Source organism: Panthera tigris, chromosome A1 (assembly GCF_018350195.1).
Source record: "Panthera tigris isolate Pti1 chromosome A1, P.tigris_Pti1_mat1.1, whole genome shotgun sequence".
Lineage (NCBI taxonomy): Eukaryota > Metazoa > Chordata > Mammalia > Carnivora > Felidae > Panthera > Panthera tigris.
The window spans coordinates 1445577-1467557 of record NC_056660.1 but is presented as its reverse complement, the minus strand read 5'-3'; the positions used below and the strand labels follow the sequence as shown (position 1 = coordinate 1467557).

At 40.6% G+C, this 21981-nt stretch overlaps 1 protein-coding gene across 6 annotated transcripts in view; it reads left to right on the top strand.

Moving 5' to 3' along the window:
• Nucleotides 1-21981, top strand: part of CRYL1 (crystallin lambda 1) — a 132474-nt gene that overhangs the window by 35290 nt on the left and 75203 nt on the right. The gene's annotated exons all lie outside the window — the stretch shown is intronic.

Genomic DNA, 21981 nt, shown 5'->3' with positions numbered 1-21981 from the left:
GTCTCTCTTCAAACTACTGCGTTCAGAGGAGAATCTTGAGCAGAAATACGGTTTTCTGGACAGCTAACACGTCTCTTTTTGTTTTATGTTCTTATTGAATGAGAGATCATATTCTTGTTCTGATACATAATACAGTAAAAGCTTAAAGAAATCACCTAGAATAAACCTTTTCATTTCTTGTAATATTTGCATTTAGCTTTTCCAGCGACTTCACTTTAAAAAAGAACTCCGGAAAGAACTGTTGACACAGCAGAGAAAGCTCCAGGCGAGGCTGGGGGACAGCCTCAGGGGCTGTGCGGGCAGGTTGGTGCCTGGCGGGTCAGGACCCATCCCTCCTGGAGCTCCTGTGTCTGTGGACGGCTTCTGCACCTCTTTAAGAACCGCGATGTATAAATTTGTCTTTTAAACATGTTACACTTAGTGCCGTAAGGTTTAAGCAGGTTTACCTGAACTAGCATCACTCCTGATCTCCCTCCTGGATGTTTTGTGTTCTGAGGCTGGCACATTTCCATTTATTCCATGTTGCACATTGCATTTTGTTTCTGTAACGACATTCTAGCTGAGAATTTGGGAGCAGACCGGAAAGACAGTGTGTTTTATGGTCAGCTGCTACTTTTGAGATTGAAGTCAAAGACAGGAAATCTAGGTTCTCCATCTTTGTAGCACTAAAATTTTTCTAATTCATTTAACAAATGCGTGTTGGGGTGCCTGGGTGGGTCAGTCAGTTAAGTGTCTGACTTTTTTTTTTTTTAGTTTTTTTTAATGTTTATTTATTTTTGAGCGAAAGAGACAGAGTGTGAGCAGGGAAGGGACAGAGAGAGAGGGAGAAACAAAATCTGAAGCAGACTCCAGGCTCTGAGCTGTCAGTCCAGAGCCTGGGGGGGGGGGGGGCTCCAACCCATGAACTACGAATTCATGACCTGAGCTGAAGGCAAGTCGGACGCTTAACTCACTGAGCCACCCAGGTGCCCCTAAGCATCTGACTCTTGATCTTGGCTCCGGACATGATCTCATGGTTCATGAATTTAAGTACTGTGTCAGGCTCTGTGCTGTCAGCTTGGGATTCTCTCTCCCTCTCTCAAAATAAATAAACATTAAAAAAACCACAAATGAGTGTCGAACGGAACATAGGAAGAGCACTATTTGCCAATTCCGTATCTCTTTTGAGTATTTTCATCTCTGTCTCTCATTTGGTGAAGCTTGTATCAAACTGGGGAGTCTTACGTGGGATCGGAGGGGTCCTTTAAGGAGCTTTCGAGTGCTGTCTGTTCCCACCCTTACTGCGATGCTGGGTGCTGTGAGGGTGGGGGATTCACCGTCTGAGGAGCACGGTGTGGGCTCAGCAGAGAAGGTTCTTGACGCACATCTCGTTTCTAAGGAGAGTATGTGCTTCTTATGCTGATCCTACCGGAGGAGGAGAATCAATTTACATTTTGTGGCTTCTGACACGAAAGGCCTGTGGGAGCTTCCTGCCGTGGAGGTGGTGGTTGAGGACACACACTGTAAGTCAAGCGGACTCCGCACTGAGCAGCTGCGTGCCCTTGTGAGTCTCTTCAGGTCAAAGCTGCGCTTCTTCATCCGTACAATTGACGTAATAGCCAGGGCACCGGGTGCTTGTGAAGAGAGCCGTCCGTGTTCACACCTGAGGTCACTGCCATGGAAGTCAAGTCTCCATGTTTCCAATGAGAAGATGAAAACAGTCCTTTCTGGGGTCAGTTCGATGTATAATATTGACATGATCCATAATAAAGTATTATAATTACGTATATAATGTGATCTTAAATAGGCATATCTAACACATTGCTGAAATATTTCTTTCACATTTTTTCAAAAAAAAGCCATTTCTGTTGAAACTCTTAACAAGTGTTTCAGGGCTCCCGGGTAGCTCAGTCGGTTAAACATTTGACTCTTGATCTCGGCTCAGGTCACGATCTCACAGTTCACAAGTTCGAGCCCTGCATCGGGCTCTGTGCTGACAGCTCAGATTGTGTCTCCCTCTCTCTCTGCCCCTCCCCTGCTCACACTCTGTCTCTCTCAGAAATAAATAAACATTGGGAAAAAAAAAAAAGTATCTCTGACTCCAGAGTATCTGACACAGATACTGTGTCTCCCTCTCTCTGACCCTCCCCTGTTCATGCTTTGTCTCTCTCTGCCTCAAAAAATAAATAAACGTTAAAAAAAATTAAAAAAAAATGTTTATTTATTTTAGAGAGAGAGAGTGCAAGCAGGGGAGGGGCAGAGAGAGAAGGAGACACAGAATCTGAAGCAGGCTCCAGGCTCTGAGCTATTAACACAGAGTCTGACATGGGGCTTGAACTCACAGACTGAGATCATGACCTGAGCCAAAGTCGGACACTTAACTGACTGAGCCACCCAGGTGCCTCGAGACTTTATTATTTTTACTAAATTAATTGATTTATTTTGAGAGAAAGAGACAGAGAGAGTGAATGGGGGAGAGGCAGAGAGAGAGGGAAAGAGAAAATCCCATGCAGGCTCTGTGCTGTCAGCAAGGAGCCTGACATGGGGACTCGATCCCATGAACCGTGAGATCATGACGCGAGCCAAAACCAAAGGTTGGATGCTTAACCAACTGAGCCACTCAGGCGCCCCTTGAGTCTGTTTTCTAAACAGTTTTCCACAGCACATCTCCTTTGCTTTCCTGAGATGTTGCTGTGCATCACATATGATATGGCATTGGAAGGTTTATATCCAGCCTTGACTACCAATTCTCAAAACTTTCTCTGGTGGTATAGTTGTTTCTCAACATAACAACTGTGTTGCTCTTTGTGTGTTAAAGTCATCTTTATAAAGTTTATTTACAAATTTTCCTGCGGTAGCAATTGTGAAGTCATACCCCAGGAATAATTAAAACATCTATGTTAAATTTCTTTGTCTCCTGGTCCCATTTTGAAAAATAGATTTTATCAGATGATCTCTAGGCTAGCGTGATTGAATTAGTTCAGATCAATGTGTCTTCCCCAAACAGTATATTATTTTTCAAAAAAAAAAAAAAAAAAAAAGGATAGTACTGCATAATAGGAGAACTTTACGATGACTTGAATGTAAGGTGAGTCTTCCTCTTATGGGATAGTTTTTGGGGAATATTCTGGGTTATAATGCACGTAAAATTTTTAGTCACAGCACTTAACACAGAAAATGCTTAAAAAGTTTATAAAATAAATAATTTTCTGTTGTGACCATTTGTATACAATTTTGATAGTAAACAAATGATGTGGGGAAACATGTTGTTCTATGCACAGTATTGCAAGTTGCTCTTTAAGGTCTGTCTGCAGATTGAATACATGTGACATTTACATACTGAGCAGCATTTGTTGTGCAGAACAACACTGAGTCAGTCAGTGTAAGGAAAGGAATATAGAGAAAGGTGATGTAAACTCTAGTAACTAGATTTATTTCCTATCAGAGATTATGTTCTTTGGAAATTCCTTGTACTTCTAGTTCTATGAAGAGTAATAGGGAGGAGCCCAGATCTGAGCCAGGAGGGTTTGGGAAGGTTTGATGAAGGTAGGATATGAGCCTGCTTTGGCCTTTGACAAGTGGATTTTGGGGAACGGGTGGGGACAGTGTCTCAGAAAGAAATGATCGGATGATGGGGCACCTGGGTGGCTCAGTCGGTTGGGTGTCCGACTTCGGCTCAGGTCGTGATCTCACGGCTTGAGAGTTTCAGCCCCGCATGGGGCTCTGTGCTGACAGCTCAGAGCCTGGAGCCTGCTTTGGATTCTGGGTCTCCCTCTCTCTCTGCCCCTCCCCCCCCACTCATGCTCTGACTCTCAAAAATAATAAATAAATATTAAAAAAAAAATGGGGAATGAAAGAATGAGGATGAGCGGTGCCAGTGAGTGTATTTTAGGCAACCAGAGTGGAATGGTGAGGCTGTCACAGGGCGTTTGGAGCGGTGGGAGAGGGCTGGGAGTGGAAACCAAGTGGGGAGTGCTTGAATGCCAGCCTGAAGACTTACTTAGAGGAAATGAATTAACATTTGTAAGATGCTTGGAGTAACGCATGGCATATAGGAGCGCTATTTAAGTGTTCTCTGAAAGAAATCAAGAGTTTGGGTTTTATTCTGTATCCTGATTAGAATCCTCCAAGGAAGGCGTTTAGTAGGACAGTGAAGCTAGTCAGAAGGAAGAATGGGTAAGAAAACAAAAATCAAGATTGCATTTTTTTGTCTGTTGCTTTGACTGTCTTGAGCGTGTTTACACAATTTCTTTGTATGACCCAGGGCAAACTCGATTTTGCAAATTTTGCAACTAATGCTTATTAATTTCATCTTCTGTTTATCAAACAAGTCAATAACCCTCCCAAATCAAAACCTGCCTCGTGTTCTATCATGTGTTTGTTAAATTACATGAGATTTCTAACAATCTAAGGATGTTAAAAATATGTTTTAAAGAGTAAAGAAAGAATGAAGGGAGTTTAGGAAAATCCTGTGTCGGTCCATTGTTCCAAAATGTCTTAACGTTTTGGTGTATTTGTATTTCCTTCCATTTCTTCTAGGTCTTTCCTCTCTTTCTCTAACATACTTAACATTATACCATAAATAGAATTTTGTATCATGACTTTTGTTTAAAACTTAGAACACTTCTTGCTGTGTGCTTTGCCCAAAATTGTATCGGATTTAAGTATGGTTTTTGGATTTAACATAATTGTTATGTTCATCATGTGATATCTGATCTGAGAGAACCTTCCATCTAAGAATGTTATTAAAGCTGCAGTACCAAAGCTCCATCTGTCAGGTGTCTGCTCTTCACCAGGCCTCCTGGCCCTGCCTCATCTTGGTGCCCGTGGACTTCTTGCTAGCTGTGCCCTTATCAGCTCTTACAATTCTGTTTTCCAGTTTATAAAAGGAAAGGTTCGCATCGTAGAAATATTAATCCGGGCCATTTGGAGACATTTTCTTACAAAAGGAAAATTATCATTACCTTTGGGAATTGTTCAAAAGCAGGAGACAGAGTTTGTGAATTAACAAATGAACAAAACACACTGCTTGCCACACGGTTGTTTAACTACAAACAGTCCTACTGTAGGATTTACTGAGTCCCCAAGGGTCAGAGTCCCAGGAATGTGAGTGTAACTCTCTATGGTGGATTGTCTTCTACCCAAACCCCAGAGGGTAGGAGCACGGGTCAGAAAGTTCCTTAATTGTCTGCTGAAATGTGGGAGCAGGCGAGAATGAAACCTGAATTACTAGAACTTAGTGCAATTTGGAAATCAAATCTTGCCTAGCAAGAAAATCTACTGTGCTGGAAAAGTAAGTTTATTCTGAAAAGCCTGTCTAAAGCTTTGACTGACTCTGAAAGAGCCTTAGTGCTGTGATATAGAGCCTTTATCTGATTTCTGGAATTTAAGACTTGAGATTGAAGTAGCCGGTAGGAGCCATGGGAATGGCTTATAGAATTAGGGAGTTTAAATGGAATTTACTTATACAAAATCAGGACAATTGCTGAAACCCTAGAAGTAAAAATTTCATCATCTGTGTAGATGAGCAGAATTTGCATCTGAACTTTACCTTTAAAATTTAGAAGATGCGAGTCATTTTGATGAGGACTTTCAGACACCGTCAGGAATTACAGGATGCACTATTCATAAAAACTAACATCACTTTTAAATGTGTATATTTTCTTAAAGGATGGAAACTTTTTGGACATTAGGTCTTGGTTCACCGAGACTCTGCGTAATCATTTCGGTAGGGACGGGGCTGTGGGTACGGGGCTGGGGTGCTTGCGTAGCAAAGGGCACACGGGCAGCCAACACTGAGAACATACGGGAGTATACACAGAAACTTAAATCGTACCTTTTCTGTTCCATGTGTGTTTTTTTCTTAATTTTTTAATGTTTGTTTATTTTTGAGAGTGAGAGAGACAGCTTGAGCAGGGGAGGGGCGGAGAGAGAGAGGGAGACAACAGAATCCGAAGCAGGCTCCAGGCCCCAAGCTGTCAGCACAGACCCACAAACCGTGAGATCATGCTCTGAGCTGCAGTCAGAGGTTTAACTGACTGAGCCACCAAGGCACCCCTCCGTGTGTTTTTTTAAAGAAAAATTTATAAGATCAAGTTTACGCAACTATAGCTTACATACGATAAAATTCACCATTTTTAGTGATCAGTTCTTGTGTTTTGACAAATGCGTATAATCGTGTAGTCACCATCACATTCAGACTTGAGAACGTTTCCATTACCACCCAGAGTGCCCTCCTTCCCCTGTTCTCAGTCTCCTCCCTCCCCTTAGGCCCTAGCAAACAGTCATCTGTTTTTGTTTTTGTTTTTGTTTTTTTTCTTACCGTTTTGCCTTTTCCATAATATTCCAAATATTTTGTTTTGTTTCTTAAATTCCACATAAGAGTTATCATATGGTATTTGTTTTTCTCTGACTTGTTTTGCTTAGCATAATATTCTGTAACTCCATCCACGTCATTGCAAATGGCAAGATTTCATCTTTTTTAGGGCTGAGTAATATTCCATTGTATGCATATACCCTGTCCTCTTTATCCATTCATCAGCCAATGGACACTTGGGCTTTTTCCATAATTTGGCTATTGTAGATAATGCTGCTATAAACATTGGGGTGCATGTATTCCATTGAATTAGTATTTTTGTATTCTTTGGGTAAATACATAGTAGTGTGATTGTTGAACTGTAGGGTGCTTCCATTTTAATTTTTGAGGACGCTCCACACTGTTTTCCAAGGTGGCTGTACCAGTTCGCATTCCCACCAACAATGCAGGATGGTTCTCCTTTTGCATTCTTGCCAACCCTTGTTTCTTATGTTGTTGATTTTAGCCACTCTGACAGGTATGAGGGTGTCTACACTCATGGTAGTTTTGATTTGTATTTCCCTGATGACCAGTGATCTTGAGCACCTCTTCACGTGTCTGTAGGTCATTTGGATGTCTTCTCTATTCATATCTTCTGCCCGTTTTTGATTGTTTGTTTTTTGGGTGTGAGTTTTACAAGTTCTTTCTAGATTTTGGATACTAACCCTTTATCAGATCCATCATTTGCAAATATCCTCTCTCATTCCATTGGTTGCCTTTTAGTTTTGTTGATTGTTTCCTTTGCCGCGTGGAAACTTGTTACTTTGACTTAGTCCCCAAGCGTATTTTTGTTTTCCTTGCCTCAGGAGACATCAAGAAAAAATTTGCCGTGGCCTGATGTCAGAGAAATCACTGCCTGTGCTCTCTTCAAGAATTTTTATGGTTTCAGGTGTCACATTTAGGTCTGTAATCCATTTTGAGTTTATTCTTGTGTGGTGAAAGAGAATGTTCCAGTTTCATTCTTTTGCATGTGGCTGTCCAGTTTTCCCAACACCGTTTGTTGAAGAGACAGTGTTTTTCCCATTGCATATCCTTTCCTGCTTTGTCGAAATTAATTGACCATATAACCATGGGTTCATGTCTGTGTTTTATATTCTGTTCCATTGATGTATGTGTCTGTTTTTGGGCCAATTCCATACTGTCTTGGTCACTACAGCTCTGTAATATGGCTTGAAATCTGGAATTGTGATGCCTCCAGCTTTGCTTTTCTTTTTCAAGATTGCTTTGGCTCTTCGGGGTCTTTTCTGGTTCCATACAAATGTTAGGATTGTTTGTTCTAGCTCTGTGAAAAATGCCATTGGTGTTTTGATAGGGATTGCATTACATGTGTAGATTGCTTTGAGTCATATAGACATTTTAATAATATTTCTTCTTCCTGTCCATGAGCAAAGAATGTCTTTCCATTGCTTGTGTTGTCTTCAGTTTCTTCCATCAGAGTTTTATAGTTTTCAGAGTATAGTTCTTTACCTTTTTGGTTAGGTTTATTCCTAGGCATCTTATTATTTTTGGTGTATTTGTAAATGGGATTAATTCCTTAATTTGTCTTTCTGCTGCTTCATTATGGGTGTATAGAAAGAAATGCAGCAGATATCTGTATGTTGATTTTGTGACCTGTGACTTTACTGAATTCACTTTTCAGTTCTAGTAGTTTCTTGGTGGAGTCTTTTAGGTGTTCTGTACAGAGTATTATGTCATGTGCAAATAACGAAAGTTTTACTTCTTTGCCAGTTTGGATGCCTTTTATTTCTTTTTGTTGTCTGATTGCTGTGGCCAGGACTTCCAGTACTATGTTGAAGAAAAGTGGTGCTGGGTTTCCTGGGTGGCTCAGTTAAGTGACCCTTGATTGTGGCTCAGGTCATGATCTCGCAGGCCATGAGACTGAGTCCCTCATTGGGCTCCATGCTGGGAGTCCAGATCTCTCTCTCCCTCTCTCTTTCTCCCTCTGCCCCTCCCCTACTCACATGTGTGCCTGCACTCAAAATAAATTAAATGAATGAATGAATGAATGAATGTTTAAAAAAAAGTGGCAAGAGTGGACATTCCTGTCTTGGTCCTGACTGTAGAGGAAAAGCTGTCAGTTTTTCCCCATTTAGGATATTAGCTGTGGGTTTTTCATATATGGGTTTTATTGTGTTGAGGTATATTTCCTCTAAGCCTACCTTGTTGAGGATTTTTATCATGCATGGATGTACTTTGTCAAATGCTTTTCTGCATCTATTGAAATAATCATATGGTTCTTAGTCTTTCTCTTATTAATGTAATGTATCATGTTGACTGATTTGCAAATGTTGAACCACCCTTGCAACCCAGGAATAAATCCCATTTGATCGTCCTGGATGGTCTTTTAAATGTATTGTTGGATTTAGTTTGCTGGTGTTTTGTTGAGGACTTTTGCATCTGTATTCATTAGAGATATTGGCTTACAGTTCTCTTTTTTAGTGCTGTCTTTATCTGATGTTGGTATCAGGGTAATGCTGACCTCATAGAACGAGTTTGGAAGTTTTCCTTCCTTTTCTATGTTTTGGAATAGTTTGAGAAGAGTACTTATTAACTCTACTTTAAATGTTTGGTAGAACTCACCTGTGAAGCCATCTGGTCCAGGACTTTTGTTTGTTGGGAGGTTTTGATTACTGACTCAATTTCTTTGCCGGTTATCGGTCTATTCAAATTTTCTATTTTTTCTTGTTTCAGTTTTGGTAATTTATATGTTTCTGGGAATTTATCCATTTCTTCTAGGTCGTCCAATTTGTCGGCATCTAGTTTTTCATAATTTCTTGTAATTGTATTTCTGTGGTCTTGGTTGTTACTTGTTTTCTCTCATTTGTGACTTTATTTGGGTCCTTTTTTTTCTTTTTGATAAGTCTGGCTAGAGGTTTATCAATTTTATTAATTTTGTAAAAATCAGCTCCTGGTTTCATTGATCTGTTATTTATATCATTTATTTCTGCTTTGATCCTTATTATTTCCTTCCTTCTGCTAGTTTTAGGTTCTGTTTGTTCTTTTTCTAGCCTCTTTAGGTTAAGCATAGGTTATTTATTTGAAATTTTTCTTATTTCTTGAGGTAGGCCTGTATTGTTATAAGCTTCTCTCTTAGAATTGCTTTTGCTGCATCCCAAAGATTTTGGACCCTTGTACTTTCATTTGCATGCACTTTTTTATTTCTTATTTTGTGTCCTGGTTGACCCATTCATTGTTTAGTAGCATTTTATGGAACCTCCGTGTATTTGTGGCCTTCAGGTTTTTTCTTGTGGGTAACTTCCAGTTCCATAGTGTTGTGGTCAGAAAAGGTGCAGGGTATGACTTTGATCTTCTTGAATTGGTTGAGGCCTGTGTTGTAGCCTAATGTGTGACCTCTTATTCCACGTGCACTTGATAATAATTTGTGTTCTGCTGTTTTAGGTTGGAATGTTCTGAATATCTCTGTTAAATCCATCTGTTCCAGTATGTTATTCAAAGCCGTTGTTCCCTTGGTGATTTTCTGTTGAGATGATCTGTCCATTGATGTAAGTGGGGTGTTAAAGCCCCCTACTATTATTGTAGTATTATCAATGAGTTCCTTTATGTTTCTTATTGTTTTACGTATTTGGGTGCTTCATGTTGGGTGCATAAATATTTACAATTGTTACATCTTATTTTGGGTCGTTCCCTTTATTGTTTTATAATGCCCTTCTTTGTCTCTTGTTACAGTATTTGTTTTAAAGTCTAGTTTGTCCCATGTAAGTATTGCTACTCCAGCTTCCTTTTGACATCCATTTATATTATAGATGTTTCTCTATCCCTTCTCTTTTAATCTGCAGGTATTTTTAGGTCTAAAATGAGTCTGTCTGTCTTGATTGATTGATTGATTGAGAGTGCAAGGAGGGGAGGGGCAGAGAGAGAGAGAGAGAGAGAGAGAGAGAGAGATCCGAAGTGGGCTTTGTGCTAACAGCAGCGAGCCCAGTGTGGGGCTTGAACCCATGAACTGTGAGATCATGACCTGAGCTGAAGTTGGATGTTCAACTGACTGAGCCACCCAGGTGCCCCTAAAGCAAGTCTTTTGTAGGCAGCATATAGATGGGTCTTTTAAAAATCATTATTATCCATTCTGACACCCTATGTCTTTTGATTGGAGCATTTAGTCCGGTTTGAATTATACATTCAAAGTAATTATTGATATTTGTATTTGTTGCTTTGTAGTTGTTTCTGGAGATTTTCTCTGATCCTTTGTTATCTTTCTTTCATGGTATGCTGATTTTCTTTAGTGATATGTTTGGATTTCTTTTTCTTTATTCTTTGCATACTTATCAATAGGTTTGATTTGTGGTTACTATTAGGTTTGTATATAGCATCTTCTACATATAACAGTCTGTATAAAATTGATGGTTGTTTAAGCTTCAACCCATTCTTTACACCTGCCCTCTCCACGTTTCAGCTGTATGGTGTCATATTTTATATCCTTTTGTGAGTTCCTTGACTGATTTCTTTTTTAGTTTATTTTTTTATTTATTTGTATTTGTTTAAAAAAAATTTTAAGTTTATTTATGTATTTAGAGAGAGAGAGAGAACAGGGGCGGGGCAGAGAGAGAGAGAGAGAGAGAGAGAGAGAGAGAGAGAATCCCACCAGGCTCCGCACTGCTAGCACAGAGCCTGATTCAGGGGTTGGAACTCATGAATTGAGATCATGACCTGAGCTGAAACCAAGATCTGATGCTTAACTGACTGAACCACCTAGACGCCCCTGATTTCTTTTTTATTTTAAGTTTACTCATTTATTTTGAGAGAGAGAGAGACAGACAGAGAGTGGTGGAGGGGCAGAGAGAGAGAATTCCAAGCAGGCTTTTGCTGTCAGTGTGGAGCCCTGCTCAGGGCTTGAACCCACGAACTGTGAGGTCATGACTTGAGCTGAAATGAGGAGTTGGGCGCTTAACCAACTGAGCCATCCAGGCACTCCCTTAACTGATTTCTTATAGAAACATTCATTTTTCTGCTTTTGTGTTTCCTATGTTCATACTGTCACTTTGGTTTTTCTTTTCCATTCACAGAGTCCCCTTCAGTATTTCTTGTGGGACTGGTTTAATGGTCGTGAACTCCTTTAATTTTTGTTTATCTGTGAAGCTTTTTATTTCTCCTATTTTGAATAGCCTGGAGGATAGAGCATTCTTGGCTGCAGATTTTTCCCACCCAGCACTTTGAATATATCATGACAGTCCTTTCTGCCTTGGAGAGTTTCTGCTAAAAAATCTGCTTATGGGTTTTCACTTATAAGTAACTGTCTTCTTTTGTATGCGTGCTTTTAAGATTTTTTCCTTATCACTATATTTTGCCAGTTTAATTATAATATGTCTTGGTGTGGATCTATTTTTGTTGATTTTGTTGGGGGTTTCTCTGTGCCTCCTGGGTCTGAATATCTGCTTCATTCCCCAAATTAGGAAAGTTTTCATGTATTATTTCTTCAAATAAATTTTCTGCCGCCTTTTCTCTTTCTTTTTCTACTGGGATTCCTATAATACAAATGTTATTACGTTTGATGGAGTCACTGAGTTTCCTAAGTCTATTCTCATTTTGTAGGATTTTTCTTTCTCTCTTTTGTTCAGCTTTATTGTTTTCCATTACTTTGTCTTCTAGGTCATTAAATCTTTCCTCTGCTTTTCTTCTAGTCTGCAGTTGATTGCATCATCTAATCTCATTTATTACACTCTTCATCTGTGAATGATTCTTTTTTAACTCTTTTTATCCCTGTTGTAAGGGTCTCCCTGTTGTCTTCAATTTTTTTGCTCAAGCCCAGTGAGTATCCTTATGATCGATGCTTTAAATTCTCCATCAGGCATGTTACTTACATCCGTTTTGCTTAGATCTCTGCCTATGGCCTTGTCTTGGTTTTTCATTTGGGCTAAGTTCCTCTGTCTTCTCATTTTGAGAGAAGTCTAAGTTTCTGCCTGCTTCTGTATGTTAGAAAGTCCAGTTATGTCTCCTGCTCCTGAAAGTAATAGAAGAAGAGGTCATGTGCCCAGGGCCTGGCCCTTCAGGGAGTGCCTCTAGTGTGTGCTGTGTGCATTCTGCTGTTATGTTCTGGCTGGTCTATCCTTCAGACTGGTTGTCTGCAAAGGCTCTCCTTGCCTTCTGTGGGCAGTGTTTGGTCTCTGGCCTGAATGTGGTGAGTTTTAACTAGTTGTGTTCTGGACTACTTATAAAATGAGCAAGTCACCACCTCCGCTGTACCAAGGTCCTGTAACACTCTCTAGTTGGGAGACACGGTGTGGTCTTGGGTTTGTGCTGGTCTTCTGCGGGAGGGACTCACTGTGCTGGGATTGAGGCAAACATGACTGAGAAGGGCAGTCTCACCAGAGTGTGTGTGTGGGGTGGGGGGAAGTGGGGGTGGGGCTTGGTATAAGCAAGTTAGGCAGCCATTGTCCATGCTGTCTGTTTCTTGCAGGTGGCTCTGTGTTTATACTGAGGGGTAGGGGAGAGAAAGTGCACTGGCCAGCTAATTTGTTCATGGAGAGGTCTTTCTCTGAATGCTGCCTCTCCGGGGCATGCTTTGAGAAGGACAAATAATCTCCCCACTGTGCTGTTCAGATCACTGTTTCCATGCTGTATGTCCCTGGGTTGTTGGCCTGCTTCCTCTCCAAGAGCAGTCACATTGCTTCTGGACTCTTCTGGAGCCTGGCCCATTGGCACTTAGAACTCCAGGCTTTAAGGCCCTCTACTTGCAAGAACTGATGAAATTCAGCTCCTTTTGCTTTCCAAGCCAATGGCTATGGGGAAATATTCTCCTCGTATGTTCCCTTGTATACTCCTCTTTCTCTCTTGCCCTTTTCTTCAGTCATGGCTGCCTTCCCTCGACAACACTTATGATCCGTTTCTCCCGTAAGCCTCATCTCCACACTTCCTGCCTTCTTCAATGTGCCCTCTTGTCTATCTTTAGTTGTGGAGTTCATTTCGCCAACATTCAGGTTGATTTCTGGGGTATTTAGGATGATTTGATAGTTACCTAGTTGTATTTGTGGGATGAGGCCAGCCTCGGGTCTTCTTCCTCCATTGTTTTCTTCCCCCCTCCCCTCCATTTGTTCCATTTGGTTTTTGTTCTCCTCTGCCACCATCCTTTTAGCTGCCTTTTGGATTGAGTATTTTTTATCATTCCATTTTATTTCCATGATCGGCTCTTGATTTATAACTCTCGAAAATCTATTTTGGTGATCACCACAGGATTTATGATATTCTTTTAAAATTAGCCTTCCTGTGCCGTGTAAGGACCTTACAATAACATGTACTCCCAGTTCCTTCCATCTTTTGTGTAATAGCTATAGATTCTTCTTTTGCACATGCCGAAACCACGACTACAGTGCCGCCACTTTCTCTTCATACATTCAACTGACATTTAGAGCAATTAAATTAAACCTTGTACTTATCTTCATTTCCGCTATTCCAGCATTATTCCTTTTCTTGTGTCTATAAATCCAGATTTCTCCTGGACTCATGTACCTTTTGTCTGAAAGACTTCCTTTAAGGTTCCTTAGAGCACAAGTCTGCTGGTAAAGAATTCTCTCAGCTTTTTCAGAGAAAGACTTCATTTTCTCTCCCATTTTTAAAGTAACTTTTTTTCTTGGTATAGAATTTTGTGTTGACAGTTTTTCTTTAGTTCTTTAAATATGTCACTTCATAATCTTCTGGCTTGCATAGTTTCTGACAAGTCTGCTTTATTTCTTTGTATGTATGCTTATTTCTCTGTATGTAATAAGTCTTTTTTCTTTGCCTCACATTAATATTTTTCATATCTTTGGTTTTTAGCAGCTCGAATATGAGGTGTCTAGGAGTGTGTGTGTGTGTGTGTGTGTGTGTGTGTGTGTGTGTATTTGCTATCTTTCCTATTTGGTGTTCTGAGCTTCTTGGATCTTTTTTTTTTTTTTTTTTTTTTTTTTTTTTTTTTTTTTTTTTAATTTTTTTTTTTCAACGTTTTTTATTTATTTTTGGGACAGAGAGAGACAGAGCATGAACGGGGGAGGGGCAGAGAGAGAGGGAGACACAGAATCGGAAACAGGCTCCAGGCTCCGAGCCATCAGCCCAGAGCCTGACGCGGGGCTCGAACTCATGGACCGCGAGATCGTGACCTGGCTGAAGTCGGATGCTTAACCGACTGCGCCACCCAGGCGCCCCCTGAGCTTCTTGGATCTATGAGTTTCTGTTCATTTTGGAAATATCTTGGTCATTTTCTCTTCAACTTTTTTTGCCCCCTTCTCTCTCCTTCTGGAATTATAATTACGTGTATGTTAAAGTACTTCATACTGTTCCACACCTTTTGGATGCTCTGTTCTGTGCCCTCCCCGCCCCCCCCCCCCCCGCCAACTTGTGTGTGTGTGTGTGTGTGTGTGTGTGTGTGTGTTTTAGTTTGGGTAATTTTTACTGACCTTTCATTTCATGGAATATTTTTCATCATTGTAGAGTGTTCTAATGATACTATCTGTATTAGTTACCTATTGTGTCACAAATTACCCCAAAACTGACTAGCTTAAAACAACAATAAACCAATATTATCTTGGGAGTACCTTGGTTGAGTGATTCTTCCTTAGGGCTTCTCTTGATGTTTCAGTTAAGACTTTGGCCAGGGTTGCTATTATCTAAGACTTGGTGAAGCTGGAAGGTTCATTTTCAAGATGCATCGTTCACATAGTTTTGCAAATTAATTGCCAGGAGACTGTGGTTCCTTCCCCTGTAGACCTCTCTATAGGTTTGCTTGAATGTTCTCATGAGCTGACATTTGGCTTCCCCAGATGAGTGATCTCTGAGATGGTGAAAGCTGCAATAACTTTTATGACCTAACCTAAGAAGCCACATATAGTCATTTTTATAGTATCCTATAGGTACACAGGTCAGGCCTATTAGTGTGGGTGGGGACTACATTAGGGCATGCATACAAGGAAGCAGGGATCTTTGGGGGCTGTCTTAGAGGCTGGCTACTACACTGTCAAAGGCAGCTTTTATTTTTGTCATTGTCATTTTCATTTCTTGCATTTCTGTTACTCTTTTCTTTTTAACCTTCCAGCTCCCTGCTGAAAGTCCTCGTTTGTTCACTTAGCCATTAGAGCATTTAACATATTGAATCATAGTTACTTTAAGTTCCCTGTCTGCTAGTTCAAATATGTGGATTATCTCTGAGTCTAATTCTGTTGATTGCTTTGTCTCTTGACAAAGTGTAGTTTCCCTTGCCTTTTTGTGTTTCTTGTAATTTTTCACTGAATGTTGACATTGTGTGCAGGAAATGAGAAATTGAGATCAAGCACTATTTATGCCTAGAAGTGGATATGCCCTTTTTCTGCTAAATTGTTGGTAGAAATGGAGTCAATCTAGTGAAGAATTTATTTCCGTGGTTACTTTCAGTTCACCACCAGCCCTCACATTCCTCCAGCATCGTCTTGTGCTTGGGGGCAGCTGGGTTGTTCCAGAGTGGTTTGCAGTGTTCTTGCTCTACTCTCAGCTTTTAACCTTTTGCCCGTCCCAGCTCCATAGAGGGGATTTTACTTCCTGCCCTTGCCCCTCCCCCAGAGGTGGACTGCTGTCATTTGTTCAGCTTCGGTCGTAGGCAGGCTTTGTGTACCTCGATTTCTGGGGTAGAGCTTTCTCACTGATCCCACCCCTCCTCACCATGGCAGCCAGATTCTACCTTGTATGTTTGCTGAGTCTTACACAGGAGGGTTTTCTGCTCCTTCCTCAGCAGAACTTCTCAACTATGCTGCTGCTGACATTTGGGGCTGGATAATTCTTTGTTTGGTGGCCGTTTTATACATTGTAGAATATTTAGCCGCATCCCTGACCTTTACCCACAAGATGCCAGTAGCATCCTCCCTCCAGTTTTGATAAGCAGAAGTGTCTCTTGACGTTGTCAAATAACCCCTGGATGAGAACCACTATTCTAATGGCACGGAGATAGAATCCTTGACCTAGGATACTTCTTCATTCCTCCTTCAGGGTGGACAGTTTTTTCTTTCTACCGATTGCCCCCCGATTGCAGTAGGCCTTTAGAGTTTACTCTCCCTTACCCAGAATTCCCTGTGGCTTAAGGCTTTTATTCTGTAAGGGAATCAGGGCTGGTGGGCTTTGTAGCTTTTTCTGCAGCAGCAGACGCTTCCCCCTTCCAGGCCTGCACCATTGAGGAAGCGTCTCTCTGCTCTCCTACCTGTTCCCAGTCTTTCTTGGGAGGACCTGGTATAGGATCACAAAGAACCTATGAGTGGATATGACCTCTGCTTTGTGTCTGCGTTTCCTGGTGGTTTTTATACCCGAATGCTAGCTCACACTTAGCCTTCAGCAATTTGTTAAACATTTGAGCTGACTTCTTACCTACTTGTGTGGTGCCTACTGTCTTCCTCCCATGCTCTGCCACAGGTGACCTAATCTCCAGTTTCTCCTCGGAAGGGTGAGGCTTTCCTTGGATTTCAGGCTGTTTCATTACCTTGTAATCTCAGCTAGGTTCAAGAAAAGTTATGATTTTATAATTTATCTGGCTTTTTCTTGCTTTTAGGGTGGAAGCAAAGTTCTACCCTGCTTTCACATCCTAGGCAGAAGTGGAAACCCATAGCTTCTTTATTATCCTTATTTTTATAGACAGAAACATAACGTTTGTATTTAAAATAGAAAAAGCATTTATTTGAACATTTTACTGTTGTCCTAAGAGTTTAAACATGGTTCCTGCTCGTTGGAAAATAATGAGAACCATAAAGATGGATATAAAGTAAAAAGTGAAATTTCTTTTTCCTTCATCGCCCAATCCTTAGGGATGAACATTGTGACTCTGGAGTCCTCCAAGAATTCTTGTAATCCTATATTACAGACTTAACATTTTAATAATAGGAATCCATTATAATATAGTGTTCTACAACTTGGATTTTGTACTTAATAATATATTATGACCATTTTTTCCATGTCCTTACATGCTGATCTGCCTAACAACGTATTTTCAGTAGCTTGGGAAATCATTTGTGAGTACACTGTTCAATTATTAGCTAAATAATATGTTTTCACAGTTGAACACATTGAAATTATCTTTACAGTTTGAAGAAGAGAAAAAAAGGGAAATAGATATACTTAGTATTTTGTTGGTCTCTAAAAGTTTGTATGCTCATAAAGCATACTGTAATACCAGGGTCAGCAAATTCTTTATATAAAAGGCCAGGTAATAAATATTTTAGGCTCTGAGGGCTGGGTAAAGCCTCTATTGCATATTTAATAGTTCTTCAAAAAAGTAAAAAACAATTTGGCTTGTGGGCCATGGAAAAATAAGCCATGGACTGAATTTGACCCAAGAGTCACAGTTCGCTGACCCTGGCTCTAATGTGTTGGAAATGCTTTCTTTCTCCACCATTCTCTCCACTCTGCCATACCCCTTGACACCCTTCCCTAATCCACCACGTTGAGTATTGCTTGGTTGCTGGAAGTATAAGCTCTGAAATTCAGATGTCGGCTCTACCACTGAATAGTGAAACTTCTCTGTCCTTCAGTTTTACCCACTGCACGATTGGGATAACAGTGCCTACCTCATTGTGACTTGCGAGAATTATGCTGTTACTCGGCAGATGGTATCTTGAGAACCTGTTACATGCCTGGCACTGTTTAGGGCTAGGAAGTCCTTGGCCTCATGAAGCTTACAGTCCAGTGGGAGATTCTGTGTTGATCAGGATACTTTTGGTTGCAGGTGACAGAAAACACAGTTTAAAATGGCTTAGGGAAAAAGTAAGTTTTTTGTTTGTTGTTGTTGCTTTTTTTTGGTTTGTGTTTTGGCTTATGTAATTGAAAATTACAGACCTAGGCCTGGCTTCAGCTATACCTGGATTCAGTACTGGTCTACCTGGAATCTCTTTCCATTTCATGGCTCTGCTTTTCTCTCAGGGATGTTCGCACTGTGAGGTGGACAGAATGCCACTGGCAACTCCAAATCTTCATTCTCTTGGCTCATTAAGCCCGCTAGGGAGGGGTTTTTCCTTCTAATGACCACAGAGGAGTCCTGGGATTGACTGTACACTCCAACTTGTCTTGTGCTGCCATCCCTGTAGCCCAGAGGATAGAAGACTTTGGTTGGCCAGGGTGAGTCTGATGCCCATCTCTGGGAACAGGGTTAGCCCCACTTGAACTTTCTAGACTGAATTAGAAGGGGAAGCTGGGTAATAAGCAAAAATATGTTCACTAGCGACCTCCAATGTATGTAAACCCTACAACTGTATAATTATTAACTATAGTAATTGCAACAAAGGTAAGTGCTGTGATGGTGTTCAGTGGGATGGTCCGATCCTGCTGGGTGGTAGTCAGGGAAAGAGACTTCGGCCTGAGCTGAGAAGGAAGTGAAGCCATTAACTAGGCAAAAGGACTAGGGTGGGTGTGGTAGGATAAGGAGAAAAACATGTGCCAAGGACCTCTGGTGGGTGATTCCATGAGAAGTCTTGTATGCTTAGAATGGAAAGAGGGAGAAGGAAGTAAGAGAACTGGGAGATAGCGCCTGAGAGGTGTGTTTAAGGTTTGATCTTTATGTGAAAGTCATATTAAATGAGATTGAATGAGATAATAAACACAGGTTTTTAGAACAGAGCCAAACCTAATAATGTGGCCTTTCAATAATCTGACTAATTATCTACGAAAACACTGCTGGCATAGATACTACCCCTTCTTTTGTAAACATGTACTTAAATTTATGTGTTTATTTATACTTATTCTTAAAAATTGAGATAAAATCCACATAACATAAAACTAACCATTTAAAACATACAATTCAATGGCATTGAGTATGTTCATAGTGTTGTGCAACCATCACCTCTGTCTATGTCCAAAGCATCTCATCACTCCTGAAGGAGACCCCACATCTGTTATCAGTCACTCTTCAGTCTCTCCTTCTTCCCAGCCCTGGCTACCACAAATCTGCTTTCTGACCCTACTCTGAATATCTCATATAAATGGAATCATGTAATGTGGGACCTTTGTGTTTGGCTTCTTTCTTTTAGCATAATGTTTTTTGCGGTTCACCCAAGTTGTAGCATGATTCAGTTCTTCATTTCTTTTTATGGCTGACAAATATTCATTCTGTGTATATATACCACATTTTGTTTATTCATTTATCCACTGATGGACCTTGAGTTGTCTCCACCTTTTGGCTCTTGTGAATAGTGCTGCCATGAACATTCAGGTAGCAGTGTTTGTTTGAATCCTGTTGTGTTCAGCTGAATATTCCTGCAAGTTAGTTACTTTGGGTATTCTTGGAAGTGGAATTGCTGCTCATATGACAATTCTGTTTAACTTTTTAAAAAACTGCCAACAGCTTTTCCCAGCAGCTGCACCATTTTGCATTCCCACCAGCAATGTGTGAGCACTTCAGTTTCTCCACGTCCTTGCCAACACTTGTTAGTTTCCTTTTTTTTTTTTCTTTTATAGCCATCCTAGTGGGTCTGTAGTGGTGTCTCTTTGTGGTTTTGATTTGCATTTCCCTAATGACTAGTGATATTGAATGTTCTTTTCATGTGCTTGTTGGCCATTTGTGTATCTTTGAAGAATTATCTATTCAGAATCTTTGCCCATAAAAAATGTTGGTTGTTGAGTTGTAAGAGTTTTTTTATGTATTCTGGATATTAGACATTGTTCATATGTATATGATTTATAAATATTTTCTTCTAGCCTGTAGGTTGTCTTTTCATTTTCTTGACAGTTTTTTGATGCATAAAGTTTTTAATTTTCAAGAGTTCCAGTTTCTGTATTTTTTTTCTTTTGTTGATTGTACTTTTGGTGCTATATCTAAGAATCCATAGCCAAATCCAAGGTTGTGAAGGTTTACCGCTCTGTTCTTATGAATGTTTTATATTTTTAGCTCTTCTGTTTAGGTCTTTGATCCATCTTGAGTTAACTTTTGTATAAGGTGTGAGGATGGGTTTAACTTAGTGTTTTTTTGCATGTGGATATCCAGTTTTCTCAGTGCTGTCAGGAGACTCTCCTTTCTTCCCTGAACGTCTTGGCGCTCTTGTGGGCACTCAGTTGACCATAGATGCATGAATGATAGCCTCATTTAAAATAAAGTAACTCTGGGGCGCCTGGGTGGCTCAGTCGGTTAAGTGTCCGACTTCAGCTCAGGTCATGATCTCACGGTCCAAGAGTTCGAGTCCCATGTTGGGCTCTCTGCTGACAGCTCAGAGCCTGGAGCCTGCTTTGGATTCTGTGTCTCCCTCTCTCTCTGATCCTCCCCCATTCATGCTCTGTCTCTCTCTGTCTCAAAAATAAATAAACATTTAAAAAAATTAAAAATAAAATAAAATAAAATAAATTAACTGTAAGGAAGTAAACCTACAACATTAATTGGCATGCAATTTTATTAGTTTATTTCATAGGTCTTTACACTTTAAGGGTAAGAACATTACTAGGGTTGAATATGTTGTGGTAAATCAGAAAATGCACTAATTAGTAAGGAGGAAACAGTGAGCAAAGCACTTTAACCTCCTCCGGATCCTCAGTTTGCTCACTTGTATAATAGGAGGTTTGGACTTAAATGGTCTCCAGGACCTGTCCCAGCTCTCTAATGTGCTTTTCTTTGATAAATATTTACTGACTGAGTTGTGGGCCAGGTGTTGTGCAAGGGGCTGGGGACACAGCTGTGAGCAAGACAGGTGAGGACTTGTGGCCACTTGGAAAAACAACCCATGGTCTTTAGGCTTTGTCTCTACAAAAGAAGATAATCGATCCCTAAACAAAGCTTACTAGGTAAATAGATGAAAGGATAGTGATTAGGGTTGCAGTCTGAAAACTCTGAGCATGGAGTAGAGGAGTCCGAGTGCCGTCACATCCCGTGGTTCCGTGTGTGTGGGAGGAGAAGGGGTTGCTGTGGGCTGATAGCGGAGAGCCTCGTGGCACACTGGACCGGCCAACAAAGCATCCTTGTGTTCTGATACTTGTTTTTCTGTTGGCCTAGTAATTAGCCTAATACTTTGATCATACTCAGACCTATTCTCTTGAGAGATTCATTTTTGCAAAACACTTCAGGATGGATCTGTGACCTCTTTTAGCTTTGAAGATTTCTTTATTATGTGTTAAATCATGTAATCTATAGACCAGTGCATCTCAGCCAGGGGATATTTGGCAATGTGCGGCGGCACTTTCTTGTCCCCGTGACAGGTAGTGGTGCACCATTGTCCTTTAAGGAGGGAAGGGATAAGGATGATGAATGGCCTGCACAACGAAGAAACGTCCTGAACACAGTGCTAGCGGGGCCTCTGCTGAGAGGCATCCCGTGGACGAAGGATACTCACCACCCACAGGAGGCAAAATGTAATATGTTACATTATCCTATGTGATATCTACCATACAGCGGCAGCAGGTAAGTTGCTTTCTCATTGACGTATGGTAGCGTTTCATAGCTACTTTTTAGGAATCGTACATCTGGAAGGACAGGAGTACTCTTATTTTGGCTACAGGATCCCTGCGTTAAGCCCAAGTCAAGTTAAAAGGAGTGATTCTGCTTGGAAAGAAATGGTGCAGCAAACCCAGTGTAAAACCTCAACTCTTCCTCTCTTTCACAATAATCTGATGATAAGAAACCAAATATGGTATTCTTCATGGAAACGGTTAAATTTTGGTTGTAAAACTATGTACTTTGGTCTGGTAAATGTTTTGGGAAAGGACTAATTTCCTTCTTCGAATGAAAAATA